Source organism: Empidonax traillii, unplaced genomic scaffold, assembly GCF_003031625.1.
Source record: "Empidonax traillii isolate 1590-97213 ecotype Southwest subspecies unplaced genomic scaffold, ASM303162v1 scaffold4:size3804566, whole genome shotgun sequence".
Lineage (NCBI taxonomy): Eukaryota > Metazoa > Chordata > Aves > Passeriformes > Tyrannidae > Empidonax > Empidonax traillii.
The window spans coordinates 953,814-970,894 of record NW_020955197.1 but is presented as its reverse complement, the minus strand read 5'-3'; the positions used below and the strand labels follow the sequence as shown (position 1 = coordinate 970,894).

Genomic DNA, 17,081 nt, shown 5'->3' with positions numbered 1-17,081 from the left:
CCTTAAGACTAGGAAAATTTGGACTGATGTGAAATGAGGCAGAAGTCCAATTTTTATTTCCCTGTGCTTGTACAATCAACAACAAAGGTTTGATTTACCTTTTTTTTTAATAAATCTTTCATTAGGTAGCATATACATGCATCCTCTTTAGGAGACTGACTTCCCTGTCCCTCTTTAAAGGAAATCCCTATGGAAGAAATTCCATGGGCAGAAATGTCTGGCTTCTTGGTGAATGCCAGAGGACAGCATGAGCAACTTTGGAGCTGGTCTGACTTGTGGTTATGCTGTTGATGTACTGTCTGGGATAAAGTTGGCCACCCATCTAGTTTTGGATCCAAGTGCTAGTTTTGTGGGTGCCTTACTGCCTTTGCATTCTTGAAGGTTTGTTTGATATCCACTGCCCTCCTATCGTGCTGATCTCTGAAGTTAAAAAGGGAGCTCCACCTCTCATGTGCAGCATGCAGTAATAGAAAAGCAAATTAATGGAAAGCAACGGAAAGGGGTTTAACCTTTGAAGGGTCAGCATTAACTGACCTACCAAAAAAAAAAAAAAAAGCTGCATGTATGTATTTGTTTTTGAAAAAGTCACTTAAGTATTTCTTCCATGTGGAGTGTGGTGGTGTGTATTCTTGCAGGCAGGATGGGTCTTTACAGCCTCTGGAGAATAAAGAATCTTTAGTTTTATTCTGTGGGACCATCTAGAAGCTGTATTCTTTAAGTAGAACCAGTCACTCATTTAATATATAATTTTATATTTTTAATTTTTATATAATTTAATAATATTTGTAATTATAATAATTTAAATTTATTATAATTTATAATTTTATTAGTAAAGACTATGATTCAGTTAATTATATCACTATAATTCTGATAAAGGGTAAGAACTAGCTGCTCTTTGACAGATATATTCAGGCATATATATACAGTTTTGTAAACTGTAACTTTTCCTCTAACAAGTCCATTCACTGCACTATTTTCTAAAAATACCAAAAAAGCACAAAAATCAGATATGAAGGTTGTATATTTTATAATAAAGAACTTTACTCCAGTTGCTGGAAGTTATTAAGTTACCTCACAATGGTTTGAACATATTTAAAAGGTGGATGTGCAGGTTAGGTATTTGCCAATAGCAATAGTAAGAGTCAGTCTATGGTTGCTGTATTATGTCATCTAATTTTCTTTACCTTTAATTTCATTCACTCTCCCAAATGCTGAGAAATATTCATCTTTTTTCAACAATTTCTGGATGCCCTGATAGCCCAGTTGGAGCAGATCTGCAGTAGTAGCAGAACTGCAGAAGCACAGATTATTCTGCACCAGTGGAGGGAATGCATCCTCCCAGGAGTAAATTTATTGCATAGAGACATGACAGAATTAAATTGGTTCTACACAGTTGTAGGATGACACACACAAAGCTATTCCTTTGGGAATGTGTGAGTTCTTTGTTTAAGAAGTGACAGAGTTTAACAGGAAAATTTCCAAAATGTTCCTCCAAAATAAGTGCAACAATGTGTAACTTTTAACAGAAATTGTTATGCATGTGTTCCTTGGTCAAGATAGAGAGTACTTTGGTTATTGTATAAGAGGATATTTATTCAAGAAAGGCAAGTTCTATTGTGTGCTAGTAGGTTTTCCACTGCAGAAGTTGGACAGTTCCTATATCTAAATAATTTCCTGTATATTACAAGATTTTTTACTTGTTATACATTTTAAAGTATTGAAAACAGAACATGTTACTTTGCTTAAAGAAAAGCATTAACTCGAACTTGCTGACATCATCTTATGATTTATACAGCATCTCTGTTTTTTAGCTGATTTGCAAAGTTCAACTGAGAGCAACAAAAAAAATTACTCTTGTTCAGACAACCAGTGCACTAAACAAACTGACCCCTGGGGCTATGTAAACAATCTGGTGATGTGAGGGCTGGGTTTACCAAAGCAAAACAAGACAAAGCATATTCAAGTCTGTGTTAAATACTCTTTCTCATGTCTTTCCCTGAAGGCCTTCAAATATCAGTATCAATGAGCTCGGGTGCAGGAACTTAGTACCATTTATGGCTGATAATATTCCTATAGAAGTCTGTACCATAGAATAAGCTGCTGACATTGTCCTCAAGATCTCAATAAATAACATAATCAAAAGAGTCTTTATTACAGGTTTGATGATTAGCTTGTAAGAACCCTAATTTCTCTATTCATACATTTGCTGAAGGAGTTTGGAGAACTCTTTAAGATGTGATACCATTAATTAGTTATCATTTCTTACATGAAACTGCTGAAAAAAACGTCAAATTTCAGAACCTTACTTTTAATCATATATGTTAGGCAGTCATCAAGATCTAACTGAAATAGATAGATTTCAAGAGCTACAAAAGATAAGAAGACTTTAGGCTGGATAATGAATATTGTTGGATACCAGACAGATATCAAGCCTAAGAAAGCAGGTGCAGCTGCTAATCTCAGTGGATGGACTGTCTCCTAAACAGACTCACTTCACGTCTCATGCACATCAGTATTTTTTTCTTTGTAAGATCTTGAGTTTGACAATCTCTTGAGGTCTTAGAGTTTGCTTTTACTCTTTAAAGCAAATACCATGGTGTACTAACACTGTCACTAGTATCAATGGTGACTGCTAGTTCAAATATTTGTGGGACTTGTCCTGTTTACCATGTTTATTGGTGTCCTGAAAAAACTGCTGAAGAGCTCTCCTATGAAGTTTGGAGACCTCACCAAATGAGAGCAACCACTGTGCCCAGGGGCATGTCCAGGAAATGGAGATGGGTCCTCCACAATAGTACATGGCAGGAGGACAAGACATAGTAGGTGGTGTTCAGATCGGGTGTCGGTAGAGACTTGCTTCACATGAGGATATCGGGCACTGGAGAGGGTAGCCCAGGGAGTATAATTGGTATTCAGCCTCAGAGGTTTTAGAAATGTAGTTGGAAAAATCCCTGAACCTTCTCCTTTGATCCTCAAGCTGGCAGTGCTTTGAGAAGGGCGTGGGACAGGATACCCATTTGTTCAATTCATTTTGATGTTGCACCTCCTATATCTCTATCAGATATAATTTGGTTTTATGCTACTGTAAAGTAGAATGCTATTCTAAGAGCTTTGGGATGTGGAGAATAACAGGGCTGACTGATTTTGACAGTTGTTGAGTGTGTTGTTACCCTCAGTCTTGGTTATGTGCTTAGTGCGTCTGGTGTACACAAAGCACATTGCTGGATCCTGAGCAAGTCCTGACAAAAGACATTTTCAGCAGTTTTCCCATTTTTTTTGAAGATTAAACACAGAACTATTGTTATTTTCATGAGAAAATATCACAGAAATAGAGTTTATTTTACGCAGGGGCCCCACCATTGGAGATTGTCTTATTTCAAAACCATATTCAAAATAGCCTGAAACTCTGATGAGAAAATAAGATTCTTTAGAGTAATAAGCTTTCACAGTATCTAGACATTGCTCAGGGAGGCATCTGTCTGTGATTACAGATCTCCCTCATGTCATGGGTCAAATCACCAGGAAAGTGGGAAGGTTCAAGATGACAAACTGCAAGTAATCTGTCACTGTCAACTCCATGGGATCAAAGGAAAAACAAACCATATCTGTTTTGGCAAATGGTGAAGGAAAGAGGAAAAGCACAGGCTATTAGGTTAATGTAGACAGACAGGACTGACCTCTGCTATCTAGATTAGTTTATTTTGCTGCAGTATTTTGCATACTGAAATCACATTTGTCAGGGATTCTTCAAGCACTTTGCAGAAGATGTAATTAAGAGCTGTGACACCTCTATGAGATATGATTGCAGTTGTCCCACAGCGGGATCACTGTTGGAGAGATGCTAAGTGTCTCAGGTGAGTCCCTGAAAAGTAACTGAGGTGTTTTGGCTTCATTAACCATCAGATGTAAGGGTGACAATGGCATGGACATCATAGGGGCATGGTGACAGCACTGATGAGACCTCATCTCAGGGGCACGAGTGCACAGGTCAGAGCTGAGAAGAAAGTCCAGTATTGGTGAAGAAGTCTGGAGGATGACAATCTCAATCCAAGGGTAGAAAGGAGCTTTGGTTAAGGTGAGGAACTCCTGACACCACTTTTCAAGCAACTGAAAGACTTTTACAGTGGTATTTGTGTCACTCTTTAAATATTGAATGAAAAACTGGAATGTGTAATACGCGAGCTACATCTGCTTCAGCAATACCATGCATGCGATCACCATTGCCCAGCACTAGTCAAGAGCAATAAATTCAGCTTCCAGAATACAATAAGTTCTTGTCCTCCATTTCTGGGAGTTCATAATTCAGCCTTACTGTGATTTCTTTCCTCTTCTATATTCTTTCATGAAAAGTAAATCTGCAAAGAAAGAAACCAGAGTCATTAACTGTTGGAAACTTTAATGTTCTACAAAACCTGAATTAGAAGTGATAATGAAATTTCCACTGCTGAAAGCAGACTTTGCTAACGGATGTATGTAGTGAGAAAGAGGGTCATACAACCAAGAAAAATAAGAACCGTGTTCATTTTTAATATGCTTAATTCATTTTTGCTTGAATTGGTAGAACACCAAATTAGAGTTTAAGTTAGGATGCTCCTTTTAATTTGCAGTAAGTAAAATAAATATATATTAACCATTTCCACTGGACTCTATTAAATCCAGTATATATATATATGTCTTTTACAACAATGTATACTAAACTGAATAACATTTGTAATGCCCTTTGAAGAACATAAAATTAATTAGTCCTAAAAATCCAGGTTCTAATCTGCAAAATCAGCCCACCACTAAATTACTTGCACTTCCTTGGATAGGTACTGTTGTTACTAACTGAGATTTTATTTTTGTTTTCCCCTAGGAGCTAAGTTACAATGAGCAGGAACAACTTAAATCGAGAAGGTTGATAAGATTAGTGTCCTTGACTATCTGTTCCATCCCCACTCCACAATCAGTTGGACTGGGAATCAAGCAGTTCCAAGATTTACAAAGCAGCCCCAGTTCATAGGCCAGCAGCACAGGTTCTTGCAGGTATGAACTCCTGCAGGTTTTTTTTAAATTTTATATGTCCTGTTATTGAAAATTAGTTTGCGGATCATACCTAGTGGACCCAACACTGCTTCTATTCAGTCAACAAGAGGTCAATAAACCAATTCAGAGGAAAGAGTGGTGAGCTCAGAAGGACTCACTATACAAATATATCAGTATTTCCCCAGAGGTCTTCAATATAACATTAAGAAGTTGTGTCCTAACTTAGCTACTAGCAAAACACAGCAAATTCTCTGTTTTGGTCCAAAATTCCTTTTGCTGTGACAAAAACCTTTAAGTGAAAATAGTTTTCTCACATTGCTGAAGAAAATACAATGAGAGATATTGTTCCCATTTCTATTTTCATTAAAAAATCAGTAAGCGTCCTCTAAACCACAAGGAAGATAAGAAGATATATTTGATTTTGAGTTGAATTCTGAAATGTCTAATGAAATCAAATGTTCATATTTGTTATGGAATCTCCAAAGTAAATGAAAATAATTGAAATATTAATAAAAGATTAAAAAAACAAAACAAAACAAAACAAAAAATTTAACCAACCAACTAACCAAATGCAAAAAAAAACTAAAAAGAGAGAGCTTCACTTGGGGGAGTACACCTTTCCAAAAAACAGAATTAGCAGCAAGGAGTAACAAAATTAAAATGGAAATTAGGAAAGAGAGATACAAAAAAGGCAGACCAACTGGCACAGGTATGTTGCACAGGGTCTCGTCCTAAGGAAATAAGACAGGCAAGATACGCAGAAAAGAGGGTACCTAATAGTAAAATAGATGAATTATCTTGAAAAGGAAAAGGAACTGGCAACTGAGACAAAAGCTAGCAGATAAACATAAATAGTTCAATGAAATCGAAGAAAATGAGACATACAACACAATTGTAAGAGAAGCGAGAAAGCCAAACTGCAGAGCTCTGCCAAGGGATCAAACCCTGGAAGATTCATCTCGCTAAGAGTCGTGAGGAACCTTTTTATTTTTGCTTTCTTATTCTTGCCGGAAGATATAAACTATATCTATTTATTTGGGGGGGGAGGAGAGGAGGGAAGTTGTATTGCAACACTCCAATTTCTCTGTGGGGGGAAAAGGATGCTGTAACAAAAAATGCCTGAAGAGTTTTTTGACTGTATATCCAAGGATGCTTGAAATGCTTGGCAAAGCTAAAAGTACACAAGGTCTCACTACCATGCTTATCTATAGAAAAAGTGGAATCATTATGGGCCAGATTCAAATATGCTTGTGAAGTCTGAACAGTTGTGACAAACTCAGACCCACTGCAATCAATGAAACTATTCCCAATAATGAACTTGAATCAGGAAATTGTAATCAGATTCCAAGGATCATGAGGTTGACAATATAGCTCTTCCCTTTTAATAACAGTCTTAAGTTAACTTTGCAAATGTCAATGTTTTACAGACCCTTAAGAAAAAGGTAAAGCAAGAGGAATGGATATATAACCCTTTTGGGGACACATTTGGTTGCTAGTTGCTCAACAGGATCTAAACAAACAACTCTTTGTTGCCATGCTAGTTCTAAAAAAATGTTGGAGAAATTAATGGTTAAAATTAAAAAACAAACCCAAAAAACCTAAATAAACAAACCTAAAACCAACAACAAAATCCCCTCCCAAAAAACTGGGGGGAAAAAACACAATAACAACAACAATAACAAAACAAAAACAGGGAAAAAAAAGAAAAGCTTTCCACAAAGGTCTGTGCAGTGGTCCAGTACAAACACTCACTGTACGTAATTGAGCTCTGAGTGCACAGAGGTGTTGATTAGTTCAGCTGATGGCTATGCAGAATTGAGGCGAAGTGGCACACAGAGTACACTTCCTCTCTCAGCTCCAATTCTGAAAGATTTTATCTGACAGTGTTTTCCCTTGCCCCCACTTTCCTTCATGTCCTTAAAGCACAAGAGTAAGCAGGAGGCATTGCACCAGCTAATCTCATACAGCCTAAGTAAAATGCTGGCAGGACATGGGAGCTGCTCATCAGGGCCTGGTTTCAAAATAGTCTCTTACCCTACTACCCTACTTAATCACTTTTTAAGTGCTGACTGATATGTGCCTGACCACAAGACCTTTGAAACTGGAATAAGACTTTTGTTTATGCCTTCTTTTAACTACTCATGTTTATGAAGTCACTTAATTTACATTTTTCAAAAACTAACTCCATTGGCATAACTGAACATTTCATTTGAGGCAGCTGTAAATTTTCCAGGAGCAAGTGACACTGCATTTCTTCCTCATTGTAGCCCTCCCTTTTATAACCTACCTTCTTCTTCTATGACTACAAGACATGGTTGTGGACTTTAGCTTCACATCATGCTATAAAACATTGCCACAGTGCACAGGGGTATTTTCTAAATAAAACTGTGCTCTAACCCGCCTCTCCTTTTCCAGCTACCTATTAAACTGCATCATTATTGTGTTACTGACTTGATCTTGAATAAAGTGATGCCAAAGTATGTGGAAATACAGGTCCACTGCCTTTAGGTAGAGTCTCCAGAAGCAGTAAAACCAAATCCAATTATTCTTAAATTCCTTTTGCAAGCAAATTACCACTAAGAAATAGCAGCATTTTAATGAAATACTTCCTAAATATACTTTAAAGATATGAAAGGTCTAGGAAGATTGACCATGACAAAACACTGACAGCTGAGGAGAGGAGGGCATTCCTGGCTAAAAGTTGCCACTTAACCTTTACATACTCTTCCTTACACCAGCCGTGTAAGGGCTGGTCTTAGGGTAAGGGCAGGATCAACTAGAAGTAAGTTCTGACCAGGTACAGTATAAGGTACCAAATCTCATGCTGTTTCATTTTAAAATATTGAACATATTTTACTTCCTGTTAATGTACATACGAAGCACAGTTTTACAAACTTGGGAAAGCAAAACTCTAACACGCCACTGGACTTCCCCAAGTCTCAGACACAAATATTCAGATGAAAACATTTGCTGCTTTTATTATTTTTATCATTCTTGTTCCAAAGCTTGAAGTCAAACATGACCTTATAAATGTATGGGCATTTGGACAAAGGGTAGCTCTGAAATTAATCTCCATCTCGTATATATATATATATATACATACACACACACAGAGACACATACATACAATGTCAGAGCCAATGCACAGGATACAGGAGTGGTATATATTCAGATCTAGAAGATGGAAGTAGAGAACAGTCTGTTACTTTCTCAGACCAGTGAAACCTGTTCCCAAGAGAAATTTAAATTTGTGCAAAGTGAAGCTCTGCCAACATATGTTGGCATATCAGGAATCAAGGTCTGGGAACTGCCTGCACTGCTGTAGCTTGGGGCAGGGGGAGGGGACGGAGGCTTAGGAGGTATGCAGTTGTTGTGCACACAGGGGCAGATATCTGAGAGCTGCAAGCTTGATCTTTTTCCATGACCTAAGCAATAGTTAAAGATTTCCATTCCTGCTAGATTCAAGTCTCACTCTCAGGCTAGCCTTGAGTGGCTTTGAATACACACCAGAGCTCCTGAAATCTCTGTAATTTTAAGAGAGATGCATATGAGGTTATACACACAAGGTGGGAATGGGCAAGTGGCTTCATTTATCAGACCAGTCCTGATTTCCATTGGAATAGTATGTCTCCCCTTTTAATCCAGTTAATAAGTTTTTTAATCAGTAACTAACAAATTAAGTAGCAATAAACTATAATAATAGCAACTTTTTTTCCTCACAATAGTAATTTGTAGACTTGGAGAGGGAACAGTGCAGTATTATGTTACACAGCACATGTTTCTGTGGAATTCTTTAGGGAAAACAGAGCCACATCACCTGCCAGGAGCTCTGCTGGGGGCCAGCAGACACATGCAGTACCCAAGTCCCTCTAACTGGATTAAGCAAGGACTGCAAGACTTTTGAGTAATGTACATTTGCAGCCCAATCACATGTGTATTTTCTCATGTAAAAAGCAATGGTAATCAGTGAAGAGGTACACAGTGATAATTACTGTCCCATTGCAGTAGATTTACTATGGGAACTTGTGATATACTCAAGGCTTACAATAGTCTGAAGTTTTGCAATACCCTTCTTTAATACCCTCTTCTGTGAGTGAGTGTCTCATTCTAGCACAGCTTTTCAGAACCAGGGTAGAATCACCTATGACAGTTATGTTGTACTTGTATGGTCTGAGATGAAGGCAAGCTTTGTGTTAAAGAGAACAGAGACAGCACTGCATGAGCACATTGGCTTGTTTAAAGAATGCAGGCTGACCATTTTGTTTTTCCTCTAAATTAAGCTATAGTCAAATATAAAACTAAGTTAAAAAACTTCAGATAAAACTAAATTTAAGGTGCTTGCTTGGCAGAGAGCTAGTGTCACTTAATAGCACCATTCACTCTGACAAAGAACTTAAGGCAAAAGGCCATCTCACGTGGTACAAACAAGACGTGGTGTTACAATCCAAGCCTGATCACAGTGTATATGTGTAAAATTCTTCCCCAAGACACTTAAGTCAGGCATCCAGGGACAGTAGTTTTTTAACTGTAAGAAGGTCTGTAGGTTGTGTTTGTCCTGTCAAGCAGATTATATCTGCTAATGACAGTTACCTCTGATATTCATCTGTAGGGTTGTGTATTGACACCAACACAATGAAAAAAGAGTTTGAGAGGAAAATTTGTCTCCTATTTTTCAATATATGTGAAAAGGAAAATCATAAAAGAGTTTTTCTTTCCTAAATTTTTTGACTGCTTCTGTGCACCCATAACATAAACTACACTCAGGCTCACACACCTCTGGCTGTGCCAGAATCAGGAAGAAACCTCTGAACAACAAGAATACAGCCTGTTTCTTTCATACTTACTCCAAGGCTCCTCCAAATTGGGCTGACACTGCATGACAGAGGAACCCCATAACACATCATGACAAAATGATGAGGAGACATTTCTATCCTCTTCACAGCAGTCCTCAGAAATGCCTGAAGACTCATTTCTTCCAGCATGATGAAATGCAGACGAAACATCAGTGAAAATGGACTGTGCATCAGTGTTAAACTATTCACACCTCACTGGAAAGCTAAATGGGGACAGTAAGCTAATCATTTTGACGTGGTAATACTCAGTTCATGGAACTCAAACAAAAAAAATAGAAATACAGGATCTGAAGCTTCATCTGCAGCCCATTGCAGGTATCATTTTTGTCTTCTTGACATATGTGTTTATGGGGATTTTTTCTTTTGTGTGTATGCGATGTTAAGTACCATCACAGCTCAACATCTTTATTTAGAAGGGATTTGGTAGATTTTATCTCCTGGGCATTCAGACCAACCTTGTTCTATGGTGAGGAATGTACTGCTCAGCCATACTGCCTCACCACATAATCCTGCAATTTCTTACTTCCAACAGGTCATGATGACCTTAGACAACCACATATGTTGGTGTATCTTTATGTGGGCCAAGACCACAAAGATCAACAAAAAGCAGAAAGAGACAAACACTTTCCACTGCTCCTGGAGGTGAGATCTGCCTCAGAACTGACTTCAGAGTAGACAGTCCACCCTAAATTCTGCCTACAGGGGAGAACATAACCAATCCACAATGGTGCAGTGTCTCTGAAACAATGTCATGCCCTTGGGCCACAACAGTTAGCAGTGTCCAACTTCAGAAGAATTTCTTCAAACCTAAATATGAAGAGTCAGTGCCTGGTTAGAGCTGCCTCAGCTCCAGATGAAACATGCTGTCCTCACTCAATACTGTCCTGCTTGTGCATGGGGTCATCTGCTCCAAAAGCTTTTTGTGATGGACCATGATCCACTAGTGACTTGTTTTCACATCATGATAGAACTGCACTCAACTTTCTATTCTATAGCCTGTCTGTAGCAATATAACCAAGGCTGTGTTTTCTTTTCAAGGCTTTTAAAATTTTGGGATGACTTGTTGAAGTGGCAAATTTCATTGGTGCTAATGCTTCTAACCAAGAAAATGGTTGGATATTTTCCTTTTTTTCCATCTCATATGGTCGCCACTCCCTCGGACTCAAATGACTCAAACATTTTCACTGTCTGCTGAACAATGATGATTTTGTGGTGAAAGTGCTGACATAGTCCTGCCCCTGGTAAAATTTTGCTGCCCAGAAATTACTAATTCCCTGTGTACTATTCTGGAAAATTGTACAGGGTACTTAGCTGTATGTGATAATGATGTGTTTCAAAACAACATTACTTAACCCTCACTCTGAGCTCACATGAGGTATTACACCTTCATTTATTTCAAGGTCTAAAAATGAAATTAACAGCAAAGAACCATGACTTTGGGCTATTCCACATCTTGTCATTATTCCTTCTTTCTCATTTCCATAAATTTGCTTGACAGTATTTACTGCACTGTATTACTTTAAAGTTACAAATCCTCACTCACTCCTTATTAAAACAACTTGAGTGTTTTGAGATGTCCAGATGAGAGGGACAACAAAAGGAGATCCTGAAATGTTATATTTAGAGATTGGAAAGTATTACTGTTGCATCATTTAGAGGCCATTGTGATCTTGAACTGCTGGTATAACTGTTGTTATGCATTGTGAATTTTGCTTAAGTATGGCAGTAGCTCATCAAATATAGCTTATAACTTTAACTGCAGTACAAAAATGTTAGATATTAATAGCCCTTTCATTTTAGGAGACTATAAGGAGACTAAGCTACAACAAGGTTTAAAATTCAGATCATCACTGCTTCAACCAAGACAAAATAACATTAAAATAAAATTGTATGTAGCATCTATAACTACCCTATTTCTAGCTTCTAAATTTTGCATACACCCATTTTAAAATCCTTTTAGTAATTTTAAGATTTTCTCATCTTTCAGAACAACTGTCCATCCCTTGAGGATACGTTTTCTGTATTCCCTTTTTCTTCATTTTTGCCTTCCAAAAACACCTTTCTGCTTCTCCTTCCTAGCTCTTCTGTACTCTTTGCACACCCCACATACAATCTTATTTCTTTATGCCAGAATTAGGTAAGCTTCAGAAAAGATGCCACCTGTTTTGGCAGACTGTAGAGTGTTTTGGCAGGTGACACTTAGGCTTGCAAAGTAAACCTGAAAACAATTTTGGGGCAAAGGGGAGTGGGTTTGTGCTCTGTGATGCCTCAGAGACAGCTCTCACAGCTCCCCAGCTACCCCATCAAGCTGGCCTAGAGTCAGAGAGGACACATGGATTTCACAAGCAGGGACGTAAAGAGCTCAGTTGTTCTCCCTCTGAAGCCAGTTACCCTTTCAGAAACAATTGCACTGGGATTTCAGCAAGCTGCCCCACACAGCTGGGAAGGAACACTTTCCACGCATCCCAACTCAGCAGTGCCCTGTTCCAGCAGGGCTTCTCACGGCTCCAGTTTCCTCACCTTCAATCTCATTATCAAAGAGCATTCATCAAGACCATACCTTGTTCTCCCTTCAGGCAAAATAGTGTTAAAAGTGAAACACAGAAAAATTCAGAGAGAGTAAGAAAAGTGACAACATCCTTTCCCTGTTTCTGCAGAGCTGGCATCAGATGTGCTGACACCACCACTGATGTTGTGTCCTGGATCAGGCATATGCAAGCAGGCTGAGACATACGGCTTGAGCATCCCCCGGACAACTTTGAAGTCTTTTCTGGTCATCCTTCTGGACTAAGTGTACATGGCTGGATGGAAGAACACATCTTAAAGTCACAAAAGATGGAGAGTCAACATTTTCGTTTTATAAAACATTGACTCACCATCTTTCATTTTTATAAACCATGTAATTATTTTTTTCTTACAGCCCAATTGCACTCAGGTGTAACAGTGCCCAGTACCAAAAATGCTATTCAGTGTGAGCTGTTTCCTAATGGAAAAGTGCACATGGGAGTTCAGATTATTTCATCTACCACAGATGCTGCTTGTACTGTAAAAGGACAGCTGCAGCTGACAACAAGGTGGTGCAGACTGTGACACCTCTGTTGGCCCCTCTCCAGGAGCACCAAGGTGGTCTGTGACACATGATAGGTTTCTTAATTGTTGTGAGCATATAATAGGACAACTTAAGCCTTGTTTAAAGTCAGTTTAATCAAAATGCTTGGGTGGACTTGGTGGTGTTGGAACAGGAGTCTACAGAGTGAGGTGGAATCAATCATGTAAAATGGAGTCCCTCCTCAGTAGATCACAAGGCTTGGAGTTCCAGCTGGATTTGTTCTTAATGTGCTGCCTTCAATATCATAACCTTTGGGCTTATCTTGGGGGTGAAATAAATGACATTCAGATTCAGCCCTCAACACACATTTGATGTGCTCTAGACAGACATACTCAAACCATAAATGATTGGCAAAGAAAGATGTCATCAATATTTCAATATCATCAATTACCTTGACCTTCTCACAGTCTATTTTGCAAATAATAGCTTAAATACTTGCATAACTCATAGTGAATTATTTCAGCCCCAGTTTTACAAAACCTTTTAAGGTGTTAACATTTGTAACACAAAAATATTTGTTTACAGTGCAACAAAATAGAAAAGAGGTGAAAATGATTACACAAGGAATAAAGATCTCCTTATTTATTCATCACATACTTTATAGGGCTTTTTGCTCTTTAAATTTGTTCTAATATTATCAGAATTGATTTCTAGTCATTCTGATCCCAGAGGAAATGTCTTCAGTGAAGCTCTCAGTGGATAGCTGTAACAAAGAATCAGGTTGCAGAGCTGTTACTATGGTGCTCTTAAGTATAGAGCTTCTAAAAAATTAACTGATAAGAAAATTCCAACGCACTATATTTAGAAGCATTTCATTTTCTAGCTTTTGACATAAAATAATTTAGCAACTGAAAATCTACACAGAAACTGTTGATTCTTTATTGTAGCAGAGTATCTTTTAAAACCTGATTTTATTGGCTTTTAAATAGGCAACAAATCTAGAAAAATATCAGGATTATCATATTCTCAAAAAATAAAATTTGAAGCAAGAATTATACTGTTAGTTTCTCTGGGTTTTGGTTTGATTTTGATGGTTTTATTTGGGCTTTTTTTTCATTCTGAGAAACAAATCCCTTAGACTCTACTGGAAAATATTTATGTACAAAGAGCTCTACTTGAATGTTTACCTTTACTTTATACTCTATAAGGTATTTTAACAACAGTACTACTTTCTGACTCTCTTGGAAAAAGCTCGGGTCTATTTTTAGATTACAGCATCCTAAAATGTGTACTGTATCACACAGCGCAATGCAAGCAAAAACGGAAAATTCTGTTTCCTATTATTTTTGAGTGCAAGCCAACTCTGGCCCATTTCTGTAGGATAGCCCAGCTAAAAGTCCTCTGTAGTCACCACTGAAACTATTATGAGGAGTATGGGTTTGTTAAAGGCACAACTGTTATTTCACATATATGGTTTAATACCACCTGAAGAAGACTGAGTGGACAATAACAGAAAATAACACCAAAACGCATGTACACCTTTCCAGAAATCCCTGTATTGTTATTGCAAATCAGTTTATACTAAAACAGTTGTTCAAACAGTTCATATTTAAAAAAAAAAAAAAAAAAAAAAAGTCACCCCTTTCCACACTGCTTATAACAAATTGCCTGTCAGCACATGGTTAATTTCCTGCAAACCCTGCTCGGTTGTGCCCTCCCCACTTCAGGGCAATTTGTTGCTGTAATGGCTTTCTTGTTCCACTTTTAAATGACGTAAACTGCTCAACAGTGACACTTTTTCAGTGCTGACCACCTGCACTTGTCTGCAGTTGTAACTCTACTCACAGGTCTGGCAATGAGATTCCACTCTAGTGATGTTTCATAAACACACAGCTTCACAAGCAGGGCAAGGAGATTGACAGGAATGTAGCTACTGTTGATAATCAGATCGACAAAGGTAATCTGAAAGAAAAAAGCTACCATCCAAATGACACTTTGTGTCTCCGCACCTTTGCAATATATCTGTCAATAATTTTACCTTTAGTGGTTTCACAGAAAGAGGAGATTTCACCATAAATAAACAAAGGTTTTGCACTTTTGCAAAGACTTTGTATTCTCAAAGTCATGTGGAAACAAAAATTAGCTACATGGCTTTGTAGCATCCAAGTGAGGCAAGCACTAGCAAGACAGGAACGTCCCATAAATAACTCCTGAAAGGTATCTAATCTGTGTTTAGAATAATATTACTTTATTCCTCTGCAGGGACCTAGAAAACAAGTAATGAAAAATCCTATATAGATGATTGCCAATTGATTATATTATCACTATGAGTATTATAATCTTATTATGAACTATGAATTATTTCATGTTGTTTTCCCTTCACTAACTTTTCAATAAGAGAACTGTACTGCCATTTGTAATTAGGTGATTATATTCTGCATGAGCAAAATTAACCTATTCTCCCCACTGTCTACCTAGAAACAGATGAAGTTGTTTGGGTAGGCACCAGGTAGATGATGGGAGCCCTGTTGCAGCCCCCTGCATGCTCCTAGTCTGGATTAAACAGGATTGTGTTACAGGTCATTTTGCCTTCAGAAGCACTGACGCCACTGTCAGTGGTGAGGCCACTCTGCTCTACAGCCTCTGCTATAAAGCATACTGCATTTTCCAAGCTCACTCTTCATTCCTACTCACCAGCCTAAAATAATGGGCCCTTTGAAAGGACATCTTTAACTAGTTGTGGTTTTTTGTGTTCAGTTTCTTCTGTTTTACATAAAGAGAAGACATTAAGGATGGTTACTTGAATGTGGAGAACATAGTGGACTTATATAAGGGGATGAATCATGAAGTTTTAAGGTGAACACTCATTTTTATATACATATATATATATATGTTGTCATATATACATTGATTTTCTATCACTTTATCTTATTTAAAAGATTATTTATTTATTCAAATATTTATATCTTTAACTTTTCCTCAAGTTTTTAACATTTCTTATACTAAAAAAATCCAGTCTCTGCAGAATTGCTTGTTTGTAGTAAATATCAAGAGCAGAAGCTTTCAAAAGGCTCAAGGCCTAGAAGCTACAGCACAGGATGGAGAGTCAAGAGTGCTTAAATCCAAGGTTGATTTCTTAACTGAATTTCTGAGTAAAGAGTGGTTATGTCATTTCACCTGTTTCCTTGTTATATCACAGGGCTGTTGTAAAAGTTGAATTTTGCAGTCTCAAGAGACAGGGAGGGGTATGAGTTTGTCAAGTGATTTCCTGGCTGTTGTTGCAACTATCAAGAAGCCTGAAAAACCAAATCCTTAACAAAGATATTTCCTTATTTTTTCAAGGGGAGGGAGACAAAAAATTACATAGGTTTGTACAAAAACATGAATCAAATCTTTTAGGGCAAGTTTTATCTTCATTAAATATAACTTTTGTTCCTGTGCACATAAAGAAATCATGTGTATGCTCCACCTGTGATGCCATTCAATCTGCTAGCCATGGAAAATGGCACCGGGAACAAATGCTTGGCCCATAATATCCATTTTTATGAAGATTCTTTAATTGACAAAATAATGCTTCCTCCTGCCCTACTACAAGTCTGAGAGCTCCTGCTGGTTCTGGAAAAGATTTTTTTAAAGAGCCATTTTAGATTAATTCAATTTTAAGTACCTGAACAAGAGCCTTTTGTTTGTTTGTGGGTTTTATTTGTTTTGATTTTTTGGTTGGCTGGTTGGTTTGGGGTGTGGGGTTTGTTTTTTTTTTTTTTTCTACTTCATTCTGTTTCTTTTATTTCCCCCGGAGTTCAACACCAGACCTGAACTTACCTATGGACCACAGAGTATCCCATCAGATCTGTCTCTGAAATGGAAGTACAATGACCCAAGATTCCAAGTCTACCTTTCCTGGGTAGCCTGGTACTTTTATGTTGCATCTGAAGACTGCAGATGATCTCAGTGGTTTTTGATCAAGTTCAATTGTATATCAATTCTATAAACACAGATGTGCACTCTACCTTACAGGGACATCTTCTTTGTCAGCAGTGTGCACAGCTCCCATTACATCCAGGGACAGAAAAGACTCCTGGGTGTGTAAGTTCATTGTCTGTTTCCTCCTCTTTGAAATATTGCATTCTTAAAACCTTGGTCTTAAACATGCA

The 17,081-nt window shown here is 37.7% G+C and overlaps 1 long non-coding RNA gene across 1 annotated transcript; it reads right to left on the bottom strand.

Annotated features, from left to right (window-relative positions):
• Positions 1-593: 593 nt before the first annotated feature.
• On the bottom strand, positions 594-9,901 carry LOC114073742. Its single transcript, XR_003574379.1, has 3 exons — positions 9,870-9,901; positions 4,219-4,355; positions 594-657 (listed from the first exon to the last, which is right to left on the bottom strand). It is a non-coding gene; the product is annotated as an uncharacterized LOC114073742 (long non-coding RNA).
• Positions 9,902-17,081: the final 7,180 nt, after the last annotated feature.